This window comes from Haliaeetus albicilla, chromosome 11 (genome assembly GCF_947461875.1).
Source record: "Haliaeetus albicilla chromosome 11, bHalAlb1.1, whole genome shotgun sequence".
Classification (NCBI taxonomy): domain Eukaryota; kingdom Metazoa; phylum Chordata; class Aves; order Accipitriformes; family Accipitridae; genus Haliaeetus; species Haliaeetus albicilla.
In genome coordinates this window covers 27809822-27827419 of record NC_091493.1, presented here as the reverse complement: position 1 = coordinate 27827419, position 17598 = coordinate 27809822, and the positions used below count along the sequence as shown (strand labels likewise).

General features: G+C 46.2%; 1 protein-coding gene across 3 annotated transcripts in view; it reads left to right on the top strand.

Annotated features, from left to right (window-relative positions):
- SH3PXD2A (SH3 and PX domains 2A) overlaps positions 1-17598 on the top strand; it is a 269379-nt gene that overhangs the window by 27439 nt on the left and 224342 nt on the right. The gene's annotated exons all lie outside the window — the stretch shown is intronic.

The window sequence follows — 17598 nt, the reverse complement described above, 5'->3', positions numbered from 1 at the left end:
TGAAGGCAAGTAGCCAAAGAGAGCATCTTTTCTAGGCCAAGGTAGGACATAGAAGTTGAGTCAGATGTTATTAACCTTGCAAATACATCATGCCCTACGGTAGGCAGCTCCCCAGCACACTCCCGGTAGCCTTCTGCTTGTTCTGCTGCCCAACCTCAGGACGAGGAGCTGAGCTGGAGACCTCAGTCCTGGTCCTTCATAGGGCAGTTTATAAACAGCTGCTGGGCAGGGACTGAACCCTGTTGGATTCTGCCTGTGGTGTCTAATTTGTTCCAAGTGCTGCTAATAATTAGGCAAATGAAATGATTAGTTAGAGAAGGAATTTAGTTTACTGGGAGCGTGTTCCAGGAGGGTTTTATAGCTCTGAAATAGTATCTTGCCAATCAAATAAGTATGGTGAAGAGGAACACAGTAGCCAGCTTGGCAGTCAGTAGGAGAGCACTGCCTGCAGCCCAAGACTCAAAATAAACTTCATATGAAAATGCACTATTTTATAGCCATGTTGCTCCTTTTTCCTGAAAAAAAAAAATCTTGCCTCCAAAACATTTTTTCTTCTGTCCTGTGCCTGACACTATCAAGTTTACCTGTCCCAGCTGTGTGCACAGATGCTGGCATTCCTGAGGGATGTTTGTGTGTGAATTCCCTCTGCATTTCACCTCCTTGTTTCATGGGTCTTTAAGACCTAAGTGCAAGCTTTTCCTTAAGTGTTTTTCTTCCCTTCTTTGAAAAGCCTTTCCCACCCCCTTCACCTCCAAATGCCATCCCCTTGGCTTTGAGCTGTGGTTGTATTAGTTCTTGGAGCGGAGCTTCCAAACATGACTCCATTTCAGTGGTGTAGCAGTTCAGTTTTCCTCTGGAAATGCTATGGTTCTTTTTAAGGCCATGTTCTCATGTTTGGGAAACAACTGTAGTGTTTCACAGTTATCGTTCAGATTGGCTCTCTCACGGTCTCCATCCTCACATCCATCCCACTGGCATCAATGGCCCTTGGCCCTGTGCTCATTTGAGAGTAGGAGTTGAAGTCTAGAGGCTGTTTGGGTTGGTCTGAGTCCTACCTGTTTTTGTGGTGAGGAGTTTGGTAAGGTGGCTGGAGCTGTGATAGATAACCAAGCCCACATCCACAGTTCCTTCTAGGGAAAAGATGGTTTTTTGTCAGCTGGAAAAACAACAAGAACACAGAGTTGGAAGAGAATTTCAGCTCATGTCAACCTAAAAACAGGGAAGGGTGCACAAATATTTTCCATTGTTACCACGTTTGTTGCCTGCTAGTATACAACAAAGGTTGGGAGAATGAGAGCTGCATCCCTCGTACCATGCAACTGAAGTCAGTGTTTGCTTTACCAGAGCAGTCTTGAAATTGCTCTTCTAAAGGGGTCACAAAGGTACATTCAAGGGCACAGACATGGAGGAAGGTCTGCTTGAGTTAGGTTTAGGAACAGAGCTACAGACTGTTTGTATAGCTAGATATGTCCAGACTGAGATATTTGTTCCTAGAGAGTTTTTGTACGTGAGATGTGAGAGATGCTTTTACTGTCCTAAAGGATGCTGTAGGTTCATTGCAGTCTGCCACTGTCAGCTGCTGATTTTGGAGCAGCAGTGACAGGAATGGCATTTCCTTCCCCTCCCCGGCTACAGGCTGATTGTAGCAACTGTGTTTCTCCAGGGGATAAGGGAGAAGAGAAGGGGATGGGAATCCAACTGTTTGGAAAAATGTTAGAAGCCATGCATGAACTGACTGCATCCCTTCCACTCCCTGGTTAGGGAACAGAGACCTCTGGAAATTGTTGCTGCTGGTTTCCCTGGGTTGAGGGAAAACCCAAGCCTTGTATATCAGATGTCCTTTCAAGGGGAAAAAGAATAAAGTGACATGGCTGGGGTATTATTTGGATTGTTTTTTAATGTCACACCTCGATGGAGTCTGAGGTTATTAACTGGGGGATTGACTCTCAATATTGTGGCCAGATGCAGCAGTTGGCTGAGCTCCCTAGCTTCAGAGCTCACTTCTAAATCATGCTTCGATAATTTACCGTGCCAAGGAGATTTGCAGTTCAGTGGTGTTTTGGAGTCAGTTTTTGAGCTAAGGAGGGCTCCCATGTCAGTGAGAAGGCAGCTGGCTCTCCAGTTGGCCTGGCAGGTGTTTCCAAGTGGGCCGGTGGACCTGTTGAGTGGCCAGGTCTGCAGATGGGAATTGGTACTCCCTCCCATAGATGGGATTTCTCTGAACTCCTGAAAAAACCTTCAGCCTCTTTAGCCTATCCTGCTCCTTAAACCCATGGGACAGAAATAGGGCTAGTCAGCTAGAAGAGGTGTGACATTTTTCTGTTTTCTGTATTTTCTCATGCATGATTTCTCGCTGTGATAGTCATTTGCTGACTTGGAGAGTTGGTGACGTGCTCGCTGGCTGCGGCAATTTGTGGTTGCAAGTTAAGATGGAGTGCAGTTGACAGACCAAAGCCACGTGGCAGCCTCTCCAAAGAGTCCTGGCTGCTGAGTGACTGTAGTCATGGCCTGGCTTTCTTGCCACTGTGGAGGGGCTGCTTCAGAGCCCTCCCTGGGCTGCACGACTGGCAATGTGGCATCCACAGCTAGGGCGGTTTAACAAGTGTTGGAAATGTGTGTAGACTACTGCAGCTGTGGCAAGAAGTGAACCAATCTGGAGAGGATTCAGTCCTCTCCAGCTGGAAGTTGGCAGCACGTAGCTGATGTGTGAAATGAGAGTATTGGAGCAATTCATGTGTGCTGGAGTTGGGGAGATGTCGGGCTGAAGGGTTCCTGCTCATCTGTGCAAGGCTGAAAGACCATTGTCATACTCGGTCAGGGTTGTAGAGCGACTGCATGGGCTTGTTTTTGGGAAAGCCCAAAATTATAGTGGAAGGATGATACTCACCAGGAGTTAGGATTTTCAACAGAGCCCGCAAATCAACAGCTGCGCAAGTCCAGGGGCTGTAATTTGTCACTTCTTTGGACAAAGTGACAAAGAGGAAGACCTTGACAGTCACAGGCTGCAAGTCAGCAACAGAATTAAGCGTAGGCTGAAATCCCATTGAAATCTCTGGAATTTAGGCCCTTTCTTGAAATGTAGCATGTCCTTCGGTGCCTTGGTAGGCCGAGCCTCCAGGGGATCACTGTTGTGATCTCTGCAGGCTGTTTAGTCTCTGCCCTACGCTTTCCAGGAAGATTTTCTCTCCTGAGGAGATGACATTTGTCCACAGGACCAAAGCAAAACACTCATCATCTCAGTGTTAAGAAAAGGGGTGGTTGCTGGCAAGGTCTTTTTTGTGAGCATGAAGAAGTGGAAACATCAGACCACCTTCTCATCATCAGGTGAGACTTGCCTCCATGTTTACAAGCCATGCAGAACTTTGCGTCTTTCTTTGTGTTGCTGGTGGAGAAGACTCACGGGCAGCTTGGGGAAGCAGAAATTGCCGCCTTCTCTAGAGCACGGACAACATGAGTCCCCAGTGTGCGGACCCGGGTTTCGCTCTTGCCTATCCCATCCAGGGCGGTTGTGGGCTTGCTGAGACGCTCCTGGAGAATTTGAATGGTAGCAGTGGTTTTGCCCTGTGGTCAGCTATGTCTCAGGGCTGGTGGTTATCCTCCACTAAAACTACCGGTCAGTTCTCCAACTGGCCTTCTTTGCTTACCCTCAAGAGCAGTTTGGATGGTTAACAGAGAGGAGAGACTGTGGGAGCCTAATGGTGTGTCTCTGGCACCCAAGCCTGTGGCTTTCTCATCTGGAAGAGCTCCTGCCTTCATTTTGTCTGACTTTGTCTCCTCCCTCAAATGAGAGCAGCCACAGTGGCTCTGTCAGACAGGGTTTGGTGTGTCTTGTGGGAGGCTTCCTCCCTGCTTGCTGCTTTTGGTGGGATTTGGTTGACCTGGGAGCAGATCCCTGCCTCAGATTTTATTTCATGGTGTGGTTGGGTTTTGTTTTTTTTTTTTTTTTTCTTGGGGGCGTGGGGGTTGCCTTCAAAGCGATCCCACTGGCCTCCAGAGTGATCAATCACCCCATCACTGCGCCCAGAGAATGTCCAGGATGTCTGTTCCTTCCACCTGAGGCAGACCAGGGAAAATCCTGGAGCAAGTGGCTTGGTGGCATTGCTGAGGGCAGCCCCTCTTATTTAACAGTCTGCATTTGCTGGTGTGTGGGCAAGGGTTTATTTTTACCTGGGGTCCTCCTGGTGGAGAGCCAGCTCACGTCAGCAGGCTACAAACAGAGTCGGGTCCATGGAGATTGTGGGGCTTGAACCCGGAGACCTTCCTTTGCACCTCACCTTGATTTGCATGGCAGCCTATCTGCTCCTGGTGCAGAGCGGTGCAGGGAGGCGCATGGGAAAGGAGGCACTCTGCTAGAGCATGGGATGCTGTGGCTCTTATCAGAGCCCGCTGACAGCACTCGTCTGTGAATCGGGTGATTTTACGTCCGTCTTCATGTTGTTCCAAGGCAACGAGTGGTTTATATTTGAAGAGTATTAAATTAATGTTATTGAAGCCTTAAGAAAAGGCATACTGGGCCAAGCCCTGCTAGTTTTGCTCACATTTCACAGGGCTGAGGAGGGTGAGATTTGATCCTCTTTGGACGTATCTCTACTCAAAGGGCGGTTGCGGGGGAGAGAAAAGAGGCAGGGGAATTACAACACTGAAAAAAAATCTTAGCTCTGCCCTGAGCCGTTTTGCAATAAGACACTTCAGGGCGTGAGTTATGATGCTGTAATTCACACCTCATGCATTTTGTGGCATTCAGCTGACTGCTTCATGCCCTGCACACGTAGTGTGAATGATTACGGCTCAGCTTGCCCCCAGCTGGCTCAGCCTTCAAGTGGAGATGGCTGCAGTGAGATGACTGCAGGACTTGGCTCTCTGTCTGCTGCTTTTCATTTCACCTTTCCCTTTGGCAACCAAAGCTGTGGCTGTTTGGGGCGGGCCTTGCATCTCCCTAATCCAAGCCAACTTTGGTGTATCCTTACCTGTAAGCAGACCCGCGGTCCTAGCAAAAAACCTAGCAAAAAGGACATGTTAGGTACTATAGAAGCTGCATGTCGCTCTGTTGTGTCTGTACTGCTCCCGTTACCTGCTGGAAACATTTGGGGCAGTAGGGGTTGGTGCCTGGGAGCAGCAAGCAAAGTTTGAAGTCTGAAATGGGTCAAGAAGTTGTTGACCACATCCATCTTTATCTCAGTCTTCTGCTTCAAATCCAGTCTGTAAGAGCAAATGCTTAGGGAAAGGATTTTCAAATCAGATCATTATTAATGAAAGGCTTGGCAGGAGATGCATTCATCCTGCAGCTAGCTTTAGGGATGGAGTAACCCATTTACTGCCCCTGGGTGGGACAAAAGTTGTGGCTTGCTTGTCTGTCTCTCAGGACACCTGCGGGGTAGCAGAACGTGTCTGTGCCCTTCGGCCAAGCTGACTGTCCAGCCCATCAGCCCCATCGTATGTCTGTCCCTGGGGCTGTGTTGGCAAAGCAGCTGCATGTTGAGAGCGCTGCTCTGAAGCCGGCAGCTGAGCCAAGTCAAAGAGGAAGCACCTCCTAAAAAACGCCTGTCCTCTTCCCAAATTCCATAAGCACGAGTTACTGCCTGTCCAAGGTCACTAAACGCACAAGCTGACTTTGATCCAGGCTGTGCCCGCACGGGCCCTTGGTGCACTGGCAGTCAGGCCCGGCCTGCTGTCAGGGTGCTGTTTCATGTTATTATCTTTGCATATCTGCTTCATGGTAAATTATAGCGGTGCCTCCAGCTCCTTCCTGTTTCAGCACTTCATAAATTGGAATTTAAAATAGCTCTTGGGACCCAGGTTAAAAACTTTGAATCCTCTGAATGAGGATTGGAGTCAAATCCTCATTTTTTAAAAGGGTCTGGCACTTGGAAGTGTTACATCAGTAGCAGTTGGACCCAGTGGCTGTGACAGAGATGTATGGTGTTCAGAAGTCCCATCAAGCAGAGCAGCTGCATCCAAGTGATGCTGTGCCAGAGCTAACGTGCCCTGCAAAGATGTAGGGTTCTTTGGTATGAGTGGGGCTGACCCAGCCACGCTGCTTTGTGGACCACCATGGACTGACAGTGCTGCATCGTGGAGGAGACACAGGTCAACGTCAATTTGGGCATCTCTGCACCATGTAGACCTTTCTTTACTGTACATCTGCCTTAACTTCAGCCTTGTAGACATTAGATGTCTGTCTAGCATGGGATCCTCCTGCAGGCAGAGGAAGAGGCACCCCCAGAGATGGACATCTGCTCTAGCCACATACCTAGAGAAGGATCTGAGATGAGTAGCGTTGACCAGTTTGAGATCCCAACTTTGGGATGCATAAAACTAGGACTTTTTCCCCAAAATCCTGCCTAGCAAATTCCTGCTGTCTGCAGATGCTGTATGTGTTGAGTGCAGCTGTATTAGTTCTTGAAAGCCTGCTGTTACAGACAGTAATTTTTCTGGGCTTTGGGTGGTCACTTAAGCAGATTTAATAGAGTTTCTCTCTGTGGAACATTAATAATTCCCTTTAAGTGGCTAAGAGTGGGAGAATATTCAGGCTTGGGCACTGAAAGGAAGAGGTTTGTTTATTGTTCCAAGGCACTGTAAACCCTGAATTTGACAGAAATGTAAATGCATGCAGCCATTTTGCTGATTCATATTTTATTACCGGTTTTGATAGAACATATAATATAGGCATGGCCCTCAAAAGCTTATTTCTAAGGTGACACATGCTGACTTGCAGCCACACACTCTCCTTCCAAAAATGAGTAACTCCCAGGGTATGTGTGGCTTGTGACTGGGTTGTGATAGGTAAATGAGAAGGAATTAGTGTGGTTGCCATCACTGCCACCCCTGGCAGCCCTGACAGAAAGTGCATTATGAGACAGCAGTGCATGTCTGCAGAGGAGAAGTAGAGTTTATTGTGGGGGGAAGCTGTGCAAGTGATAAAGCCCAGCCCAGAGTGATTGAAAATCCCTGGGGATGATGTTCTCCCCCACACCAAAAGGGTCCAGGCTTATGGCAGGGAGCTAAGACGATGGCTTGTGCCAGTATGTGAGCCAGGTGTGGGGGCTGATATGGTGATCGTGGCCTTTGGCAGTATGGTTACAGCTGATAATGATAGCTGTATCCCCAAATTTTACATCCTTATAGGGGCCTGTCTCCTTTGTACCCCATGTACAGTCTGGGGAGAAGTGGGCTGGTTCGGTGGGCAGTGCAGGTCAGTAGCACAACATGGGGACTTTTTCCTCTGGCTGCAGTACAGTCTGGAGACTCATCTCCCAGCTCCTCAGCTGGAGACAAAGTTAGACAGTGTGACTGTCCAGCAGCTATCCCTGTGCCCAGCAGTTAAATATATTTTCCTACCATAGGATCCTTATATTTGCAGGTTTTAAAGGGGGAGTGACATTTTGAGCAGAAATGCCCAAAGCACAGCATTGGTCCAGGCTGAAAAAGCATCTCTTCCGTATCCCTCTATCCCAGCAAGGCAGAGCAACACTTGCCCATCTGCAGAACCCGCAGCCCAGTGTGCCAAATAAATGTGATCTGGAAACCGGTGAGGACGGCTGCATGTGTCTCTGCCTGTGTGTGGCCCAGGCTGCAAATTGCAGAGTTGGAGAGGGATAGGTTTACGCTGTCCATGATAGTCCTGTGTGTCTGGGGTGGGAGAGGGTGTTCCTGCAAGTGGGAAGGCAGGAAGCCAAGCGTGGGAAAAGGAGGGAAAAGGAGGAGGATTGTGAGAAGAGTAGGAGGGAAGGAAAGGGCAGAGACAATAGTTCAACTTAGCAAAGAGGCAGTGATTGAGGGTGCAAGGATTTGGCAGAGTATTCTCCTGAAAACCCTGAAGTTCCACAGGAAGAAGGTAATTTTGTGTTTAATTCAGTGCCATGCCCTGACAGGAGGGACCCTGTTCTGCACAGGACTCTTGCATCAGTTTTCCTGCCTTGGCCAGAAGGACTGGGGGGAGTAAGGTGGGTGCTCCATGTTTGCCTCTTCTTTGGCATATCACAGTGCAATTCAGGTGTTCTTTGCAAGACTAGGACACAAAATAATTTTCTTCTTTCAGTCTTCTTCCCACAAGAAACATGGATTTCTCCGAAGCCTGAAATCAAAGGTCACTGCAGTGAAAGACATCTTTCCAGTGACTTCAGCTTTGCATCTTTCAGAGGTTGTGGAAATTTGTTCCCTACTTCCCAAGAGTTGGTTTCACATTGTCAGGATTGTCCTGTAGAGAACAAACACATTCAATCTTACGTATATATGGTCATGCAGTATAATCAAAGATCTACATGCATTGCGTGTTTGTTGAATGGTACTTCTGTTTTGAGGATAGATCCGTTTTTCAGTCACTCTTCTAGCATTTTGCAATTCAAATGCAAATACTCATCTGTCAGTGCGTTATGCTGGCAGTTCTGTGATGCCTTGCTGATCTAGTTCATTTCACCTCACGTTTTATCCTTCAGTCGTGCATGAAAAATATAGTTGCACAAACTGTATAGAAATTAGAAGAGTTCTTCAGAGTTGTTTTTTGTCAGGGATTGTAGATCACACTTAAAAGTACTGTACCCCTCAGGTCTGGCATTGTGAATGTGAGGGTCTCTTGGTTTACATGAACTTTTTGTTTCCCTCTACTCAAAATGAGAAGAAAAAAAAACTATCCCACTATTCTATGGCAAAATCCCAGGAGAATTTCCATTATTTGGACTAAGAATGTCCCAGAGCTTTGTCATTGTTCTGGAAGGGCCTGGAGGAGTTTTGCTCCCTTTCCCAGGCCCTTGCTTTGCTTTTCCAACACTGCATCTGGGGGTCATATGTAAGGTTACAAATCAAAGCCGGAAGATTTGCATGCTAATATAAACTACATGCAAGTGTTGGTGCAGAGCAGGAATCCTGAACATGAGGAGCTGAAAGGGAGGTTGGGTTTTAGCAATGCCCCTTTGCAATTGTAAGGCTGACTGCGCAGGGAGCTTTCGTCATTTCTGTAAGTAAGGCTACATACCTACGGTGTGCAAAAAATCTGCTCTGTGCCCGTGCATGAAACAGGGTCAGCAATATCATGGTGTGCTCTGTCTTCATGTGGCCACAAGCTGTGTATGCTCTAGCACTGTATACGAGCTCTGTAGTTGGGAAAATGTATCACTACAACCTTGCTGGTACAATGTAGATGGGCCCTTTTTCTCAGAGCTGAAAGAAAGGTACTTGGAGAGATCTCCTGCAGGCATAAGTAACTGTGCAAAGATGTGTGAGATTTGGTGTTAACTGGAAAACAGCAATTTCTGGTTCATACTTTCTCTCTCTGTGTCTCGTCAATCTTGATGCATTTAACACAGTAGCAAGCAGGTTCTTGTTAGTTCTCATTTGACCAAGCTATTGCTGTACCCCTGGCCCCAGGGCACTTGATGACAAAAATCCCTTTGCCTTAAATATGAGCAGAGCTCTACTCATCCTGTTTTGAACATCGCCCAAGTCAATTCCTCTTGTGCTAGAATCAGTTCAGCTGCTTCTCTCTGAAGTCTCTCTGATTTGGCAGCATCCTTCTGATATTTTAGCAATTCCACTTTCATGTGAGGTTTGATCCAGCACCATGAAGGGCATGAAACTGTTCCTGTTGGCTTCTATGGGTCTGATGACTTTGTAATGGCAGTCAAAAACAGATGCAGGTTGCACCCATTTGGACCAGGGCTGGATTTAATTTATAAACATTGCCTTCATCTGAATGGTGCCAGCACTGACCAGACAGCAGAGTGATCTCTTACAGCTGAAGCTACAAAGGTGTCTTATAAACTAAGGAGAGATTTTAAAGGAGCTCATAGCTGGCCTCAATACTTTCCTATTAAAATTAATTTCAGTGGAAGAAGGATGAAGCCAGTTTTGAGTCAATTTTTGAGATCTGTTCCTGTGTAGAGAATTAGGGCAGGGGAATGAAATTATCTTCATTTTTTAAAATATTTTTTTAAAACTGCTGTTTTCCCTTTGTGTCTATCCTTTACCCTGTGACTGACTACTATGGCTGTAAGAGATGAGAAGTGACTGGCTAGAGGGGCCTCCACCTAACTTCCACATCCAGCACTGGCACTGAGGACTTCTACATTGAGCCATACTCTTCAGGGGTGATATGTTTCTTTTCAGAACAGTTTCAACTACAGACCAGTTTCTAAAAACAATTTAGTGAAATTGATGCAAATTTTGTATTTAAAATCTTTCAGTGAAACTTACTTGAAGGACTTGAAATTCAAGAGTCTATTTTGTCTGTTGATTGTTGCTTTTCCCATTTCTCTTTCTTTTTTCAAACAGGGTTCCTCTTCTTCCACCATGACATTCTTATATTTTGGGGTCCTCATGAAACACCAACCACCTGCTGGGGAGAAAGACACGAGCACTGAATTAAAATAGTTTAGAATTCATGTGGCATCCAGATTTAAGAGGCAATAAGCTGAAAACTTTAAAGCTTCAAGTGCAACTGGATTATTTTTCTTTGCTTGCCATAGACAGCCTCTTTCAGGCCCAGGTAGGGTATTTGAAAAGGCCACGAGGGAGCCAGGTTTCACAGAGAGACTGTATGTTCTTGTTTCCATATTATGTTTGTCACTCTACTATTCTAATGCTCTGTAGGCTTAGATGTTGTGTTTTCTAATCGTGTGTCAACTCTTAAATGGCAGAAACTCAGTCCTGTGGTTATTCAGCTTCACAAATAGTTCCATCATACGTGGAAAGTAAATGCAGGTGGATAGAAACAGATTGGAAACAGAAATACAAGTCCATGTTGTACTCTGCACAGATGCTCTTCCTCCCTCATGCGCATATGTAAATCTCATGAGTGGATGTTGTCTGCTTCCCCTGTCTGCTCTTTCTTGGCAGGCTAGCTGCTATTCTGCTTCCCAAAGCTGGGAGGTGGTAGCAGGGAAGTGACCGGTCTTTACTAGTCCTGTTTCTTATTCTCTTTCTGTAAGCTCCGGTTATTGGATGTGTTGGAGGTAAGATAGGAGCCTTGACAGGTCTTTGACGTGACACAGGATATCAGTTAAAAAACAAAGCAAGCCCTGCTAATGCAACACAGATATTGCATGTCTGCAAGAATTAGCCATGTCATATTCTGCTGACACACCCCTAAGAATGAAGTTAAATGAAGTAATCAAACAAGCCTGGCAAGAAGTATGGAGGTAGTTTGTAACCGAGCTGCAGGGCTCCCAGCCGTTCCAGTTCTGCTGCTCTCTGGTCAAGGTATTGTCACAAATCACGGGTGGCAATTCCACTTTTTACCTTTTTGTGCCTCTCACAGCCATGCAAATGACCATGCAAAGAAATGCAGCAGGGAGGTTTTTCCCCTTTTGGCTTATTGCTCTGATTGTGTGGGACTTCTTAGCATCTTCTTAGCAGGAAGGTGCTGGGAAGGCCTGAAGTCAGTGCTTAAAAACCCAAGTTGGCAAATGCCAAAAACCTGAGGGGTGAAGATGAGACTAAATAGAAATTTGAACCATGGGCTTTGAAACCTCATCAATGTATGAGAAAAATATGGGATGCTAAGTATTGTCTTACTCTGCCTGTGTAAACAAGATGAGCTGGATTCGTCATTCAGACACAACCCTGTTACTTGTCTGGTCCGTACCCCTGAAGCTAGGAAACCAGCAAAAACATCTAGCCAGGTGCCTCCATACTCAAATGAGCTCCTCTTCCTGTGTTCCCAGGGATGTCTGCTGGCTGGCTTGAGGCAGTTGTTTGCTATTCTTGTTTGAGTTTAAGCACCAGGATTTGGCAAAGAGAAAGGGGTTTCATCCTGGTTAATTCTGCACCGGGAGGAAGGTCTGTGGCCATATAGGATGCAGTAGTGGTGAGGTTTTCTAAACTAGAAAGGAGCCAGCTTGAGTCTCAGAGTATGGCTGGGTTCAGAGCTAGAAATGAGTTTATTTTTCTTGTAGGCAGAACAGATTTGATGTGATATGACTGAAAAGAGAAGCAGCATTAATCCTCTTGCATTGCTGTTCAGACCTGAAGCAAGATCCACAAAAGAAAACAGTGAAGGAAGGAAAACTCTCCTATCCCTTCTTCCCCCGCTCCCCCCGTGTGTTTAATTAGACTGTAAATTAGCTTGCAAATTGTAATGCAAACTGGAACTGCTGTGTCCTGCTTAAATTGCCTGTGTGATGGCTGCTCAGAGATGAGAACTGGCAAACACTGGGGCTGTCCAGTTTGTTCCCTCCCAGCATATTGTAAGTCTGCTTTCCTTCCAAAACTTAGGTACGTGCAACATTTGTCCATGAGACCCGTGGGTCGTTTTGGCTTTTTCTCAGTTACAATTCCCCTGTTGGTAATGGAAACGCGAGCCGGGTAGAGGGATGTCCGTGAAACCACATCTGCTTCATGAAAAAGCCAGACGTCCCGCACCTGCATGCAGCCTGCGTCAGCCCCCGTGCTTGGGACTGCTCTAAGGCACCCTGCCACAGCAGCAACCACGCCGCAAGAAGCTTTCCTGTTTGGGGCTGCTTGGGTTTCATATTTCTTCTGAGCCTCATCTCTGTTTCTCAGCTCAGTCTTCAAATTCCTGGGGCGAGAACAGCTCCAGACTGGGGTTGAAAATAGCTCTTCCTTGGCCCTGCCCCGACTGAGTTGTGGTCCCTCGGAGACCGTTGTGCTGAAAGGTGACATCATTGCATGGCACCGGTGGTGGACTTGCCATGGGCTTGGGGTTGAGGGTCTGACTTCATCTCTGTGGGAATTTCCCAGGTCTCACAGTGCTTTTCAGGACCTTTTGGATGCTGATGAGCTGGGCAAGGAGCCCACGCTGCGCTCACTGGATCCAGAGTCAAACACGATCCAAGCCAAGTGAAGGCACAGGTGATGTGTGCGGGAGGAGGGCTTACATTCTCAGTGCTTATTCCTGGGGCATTTTACTCTCCCTGCTGCCACACTGGCTCTTGTATAGGGCAGGAATTTGATGGCCCTGGGGGCCCTTACCCTGGGGAAACCCTGGCTACTGGTGCCAGTGTCTTGTGGGGTGGAAGAAGATACCTAAAATCAACCACACAGCTTCTGGAAGGCGAGCAGCTTTGCTGCTTTGGCCTCGTGGGTACCGAAATTGCTGTCTCTAGGCTGTTATCACTCCAAATCTGGGTCTGGGCCAGCACTGATTTGTGCTTGTCAGAACATCTTTGACATTAAGATGGTTATGCAAACAGTAAGTCGGTGCAGTGCCCGTACTCCGGTAATTTAAGGCACAGATGTATGTTCACTTTGTGAAGAGCTGTTGTAGTTTGAGCTGTTTTAATGTAAACTCCACCAGCTAAATGAACCAGCTGGATTTGCTGCAAGGCTTGTGGGAGTTGGGCTGACTTTGCACAGAAGCAGACCAAGGAGCATTCACATGCTGAGCTGTGCTGGTGGAAAGTTTCCAACTTACAGGCAGTGATAGCATCTGAATACAGGGGGAAAGGAGTGTCTATTCCAACTCAGTCCTGATTCACTGGAGGACAAATATCCAACACTTTAATATGAGACATTGAGGAAGCTGACATTCTCCAGGTTAAAAGGGCCTATCGTGATGGTATCTGCATACAAATTGCACCATAGCGTTGTTTTTTGCATTCATAAAACTTTCTTAGTAGCTGGTATTTACTGTAATTACTTATTAAAGGTTAACAGCACCCTCTCTTATGTGTGCAGAATATTTCTAGTCTCTGTTCTTCAATCTTGTCTTTGCCAATAGCCAATAGTGTATTTGTGGATGTTCTTATCTTGGTCACATCAGACTGCTCATTTCAGGTATTTATCTTCCACTCCAGCTCATCTGGCTGTAGAAAACAAAACATTAGCCTCTAAAAAGCCAATTGAAAAATCGGTCACATGAGAATAACCTGGCAGCTGGAACTGGATATTTTCCATTGAAAACAAGACATGATAAAGTCATACCCAATGACATTTGAGTGAATGCTTTTTGTAGTAGGAAGTCATCTCTCCTCATTGCTTGGTGTAGGCAGTAAAGGGAGAGCAATAACTTCATTTTGCAATAAATTTTCTGCTCTATGGTGGGTAAAATGGAAGTTTCCCAGAGCTAGAATTAAACAATAATTAGCAGCTGATAAAATCCCCCTGACATCTTGCACCTTCTTTCATGCAGCATGAATATTAAGAGCTGCTTATCAAGCTCAGTTCCTCACTAATACTCTCCAGTTTGTACAGGCCCACTTCTTGTTTCTCTGAAGAAGGATTTATTTTAAAATACATAGACTAAAAAAAGACTGGATTTGTGAAATTAAAAATTGAACATTCTTAGTGGCGGGAGCACCCAGTGATTGTGCAGTGAGTCATTTGTAATTTGTACTTCAATTATTATTTATTGTTAAGGACTTATTTTGTTAAGGATTTTTAAGGTGAAGCATTTGAATAGTAGCTGCGTTTTGACTCCTTTAAGGTCATAAACATGGCAGACATAAAACAGATCTTTTTACCTTAAGTAATTAATTATTGTAGTAATTTGTAATTTGCAATCACGATTAAAGTTTAGTTGTGTGCATGTAGGGACTGTAGGAAAACACTATACTTAACGTGGATGAGCTTGCTCCAAGACATGTAAGATGCTTTGATTTTTATCTTCTTTTATCAAGAAGCAGCACTCTCCCATGGGCAGGACCATGTGCTGGAGTGGTGGCTCGTGTGGCTCAGTTTTGGGGAGCTGTCGGATGCCACAGAAAGCCTTCCCTCAGCTCTGCAGGAAGCTCACGAGAGCAATGCCGGGCCTGCCGGGTGCTCGAGCGTGGGACGGCTCTCCATATTTATCTGATATTTCCTGCTGCCTCCTTGTCCTGTTGCGTTTGCATGACCTCAGGCTCCCCCAGGACTGGTTTTCTTATTCTCCCCTGGGATATCCTTGATTGCTTTCATAGCGACCCGTTTTGAGATCTGAGCAAAAAAATGACGAGGTAAGCTGATGTAATGTTTGAGGCTCATGAAAAGGTTATGGGTCCGACTAAGGCAGCAGGAGCGAATAGTCACCAGACTCAGATCTCTGAGGGAGAGAAATGTGGTATCTAAGGCTTTTCAAACCTCTAGACCTTGCTTTTAAAATCTGGCATTTTACAGATCTTTTTCAAACAAACAGTTATTTCCCATTATTTTAAATGGTGGCTTTCAAGAAGCAATTTGATTTATGCAAACAAGCAAAGAAAATCAGTAGCCGTTTCAGGTTTTGCACCTGCGTCCCACCAAGCAGATTTTTGAGCCCATTCGTTTGTTGCTTCACAGAGCTCCAGGTTATCGTTAAAGGCTTTTCTTGCTCCTGCTGTGGTCTTCCAATGAAACAGAAGTCGGTGCATCTGCATGCAGCCTGATTCATCACTTGCTGAGCTTGAAGGGACGTAAGGCTCAAAAAGATTTAATTGCCGTTTTAAATGTGCAGCAAAAATCCTGGCTTGACTGAAGTTGGTGGCAGCTTCATTCCTGCAGAGCCTGAATTTCAGAGCTGGGGCTGTATCAGTGCGGTCCTGCTCCTACACCTCCTCCCTGCACCAAACACATCCAACCTCTTGCCCAGAATATCCCTTTGCACCCAGCTCTGCCCCCTCTTGTGTGATGGGGGTGTTGTGCCACTTACTGCACCACTGAACAATGCTGGACTCTTAAAGCAGGATTAACTCCTGTCCGGACTCGATCTCAATCAAGCAGACTTGCAGGCTGTTAAAAATTTTGGGGGTACACAATTTTTGTGGGTTCTGAAGAGTAGCATAGGGAAGCCTGAAGTGCCATGAAATTCAAAAAGCCTGGATGTCTGTGGCACTTGTGTTTTGTTTCTAGCTTCTGGAGAAAAGATGCATCATTAAAGAAAAAATATGATCTTTACTTGCATGTACAATATGTTTCTCCTATCCCTGTCTTGTCCCTTTTGTGAGAACCTGGGGCCAGAATTACAGTATCTGAAGTTGCTTTTGGATCCCAGTCAGCTCCCATCTGTCATGATCTGTTTTTAATCGAATGGGTTTTCCATCTGAAAGTAGCTGTCGGATAGAGAACAAGTAGAAATATTTGTGTTGTGAATTAGCTCAGAGTGAAGCTACAAACTTTTTTTTTTTTTTTCCCACAACAAACACATGGAAAAATATTCTTCAGTGTAGTGTGGCTGGCCTGAAAATTGGCAACAGCAGCTTCCTTCCCAGGCTCTGACTCCTCTGACTTGTCTGCGTGGGTAATATCTTTAAAGGGGACCTGAAATCTTCATGTTATGCAGTCTTACCTCACCTCCATGAAGCAGGGCAGTGCTGGTGTCACCCTTGTGTATACAGCTACTGCGGGAGGGAGGTTTGGTGGCTCAGTTTTCCAGGAGAAATATGAGACGCAGCAGAGGAATAATCAGGGTTTGCTAAGAGTCGTGCTCTCACCCTGGGCAGTCTTTCCTTCGCCAGCCTCGATGGTCTCTGCTCTGGTGGGAGCAGCAGATAGGTTTGATACAATAACTGAATCTAATTCAGGCTCTTGGTCCTTACCCTCAGTGCTCTATGAAAGGCCCCAGATCTCCTTAACAGCCTGTGCTCGGCATGTCCAGTTCACAAATACCGTGAAACTGGGCTGCAGGAGATGGGGAGCAAACTGCCTTGGGGACTGAATGTGGTCATAACAAGCAGAGAGGAAAGTGAGGCTGCAGGACCTCCAATGGTTTCCAGGACATCAGATGACACCTCTTTCCTACCAGGAAAGAAGAAGGGAAAAATCCCTTAGTGGTCCTTGGAAAAGCATTTTTAAGCCTGTTCTTCAACATCCCTCCAGGGGTTTTCATGCAATACCTTTTATTGTTAAAAGCACAGAAGCAATTACCCTGCATCAGCACCTTGGAAGACGAGCTAGTGTCCTGGGGAAGATGGAGAACAGGGTGATGCTTATCCATCCCCTATTGCTGGAGACAGAGAGCTTCACTTCTGCATCTGTGGCAAAAGGGAGAGCTCCTGCTGCAGCGCTGGGGCTGAGGGAGGAGAGATGCTTTCCTGTTTCCCTTGCCAGATCCTTATCTCACTCCATACATGAAACCTGGAAATTGCTTTAAAGACCCAGGATCTGGCCTAGCTGTGATTTCCATTACATTGGCGTTGCGTGGTCACCCTTGATGGCTCCATCCTGTGTTTGCTGAAGTCTTGTGTATCTGTCATCAAGGCAGCAGGACCTGCATTTGGCCTGAAGGCAAGTGTGTGAGAGAGCACAATCTGGCTTGTTCCCCCTCCCTTTTTTTTTTTAAATGTTTTGGAGGTACTAGGGTCAAAAGGAAACATTTGTGTGTTTTATATATATGTGTATGTGTGTGCATGCGTGTGTGAATAATTTTTTATCACAGCTTCTGGCAAAACAGTGTTTCTGTAAGATGATTGTTTTGGGGATGGACTAGGGCTGGACAAGGGAAATCCTGGGCTTGTTCTGGGCTCATGTTGCTGTTTCCACCGATGTGAGAAAACAATGTCACTCTCACTGACCTGCTTTATATCACCTTCGAATCAGTCCCATAGGTGCCAAAGGTGCTGAGTGGTATGATGTGACTCAGCAAGGGCTGTGTGCTGTGGGGTTGAGCTGTTGTCACGCGTGTATGGGTGTGCATAAGCAGCTGTGTTGCACGGCTGTAATCTCACAACCGCCCTGGAGCTGAGTTCCCTTTCA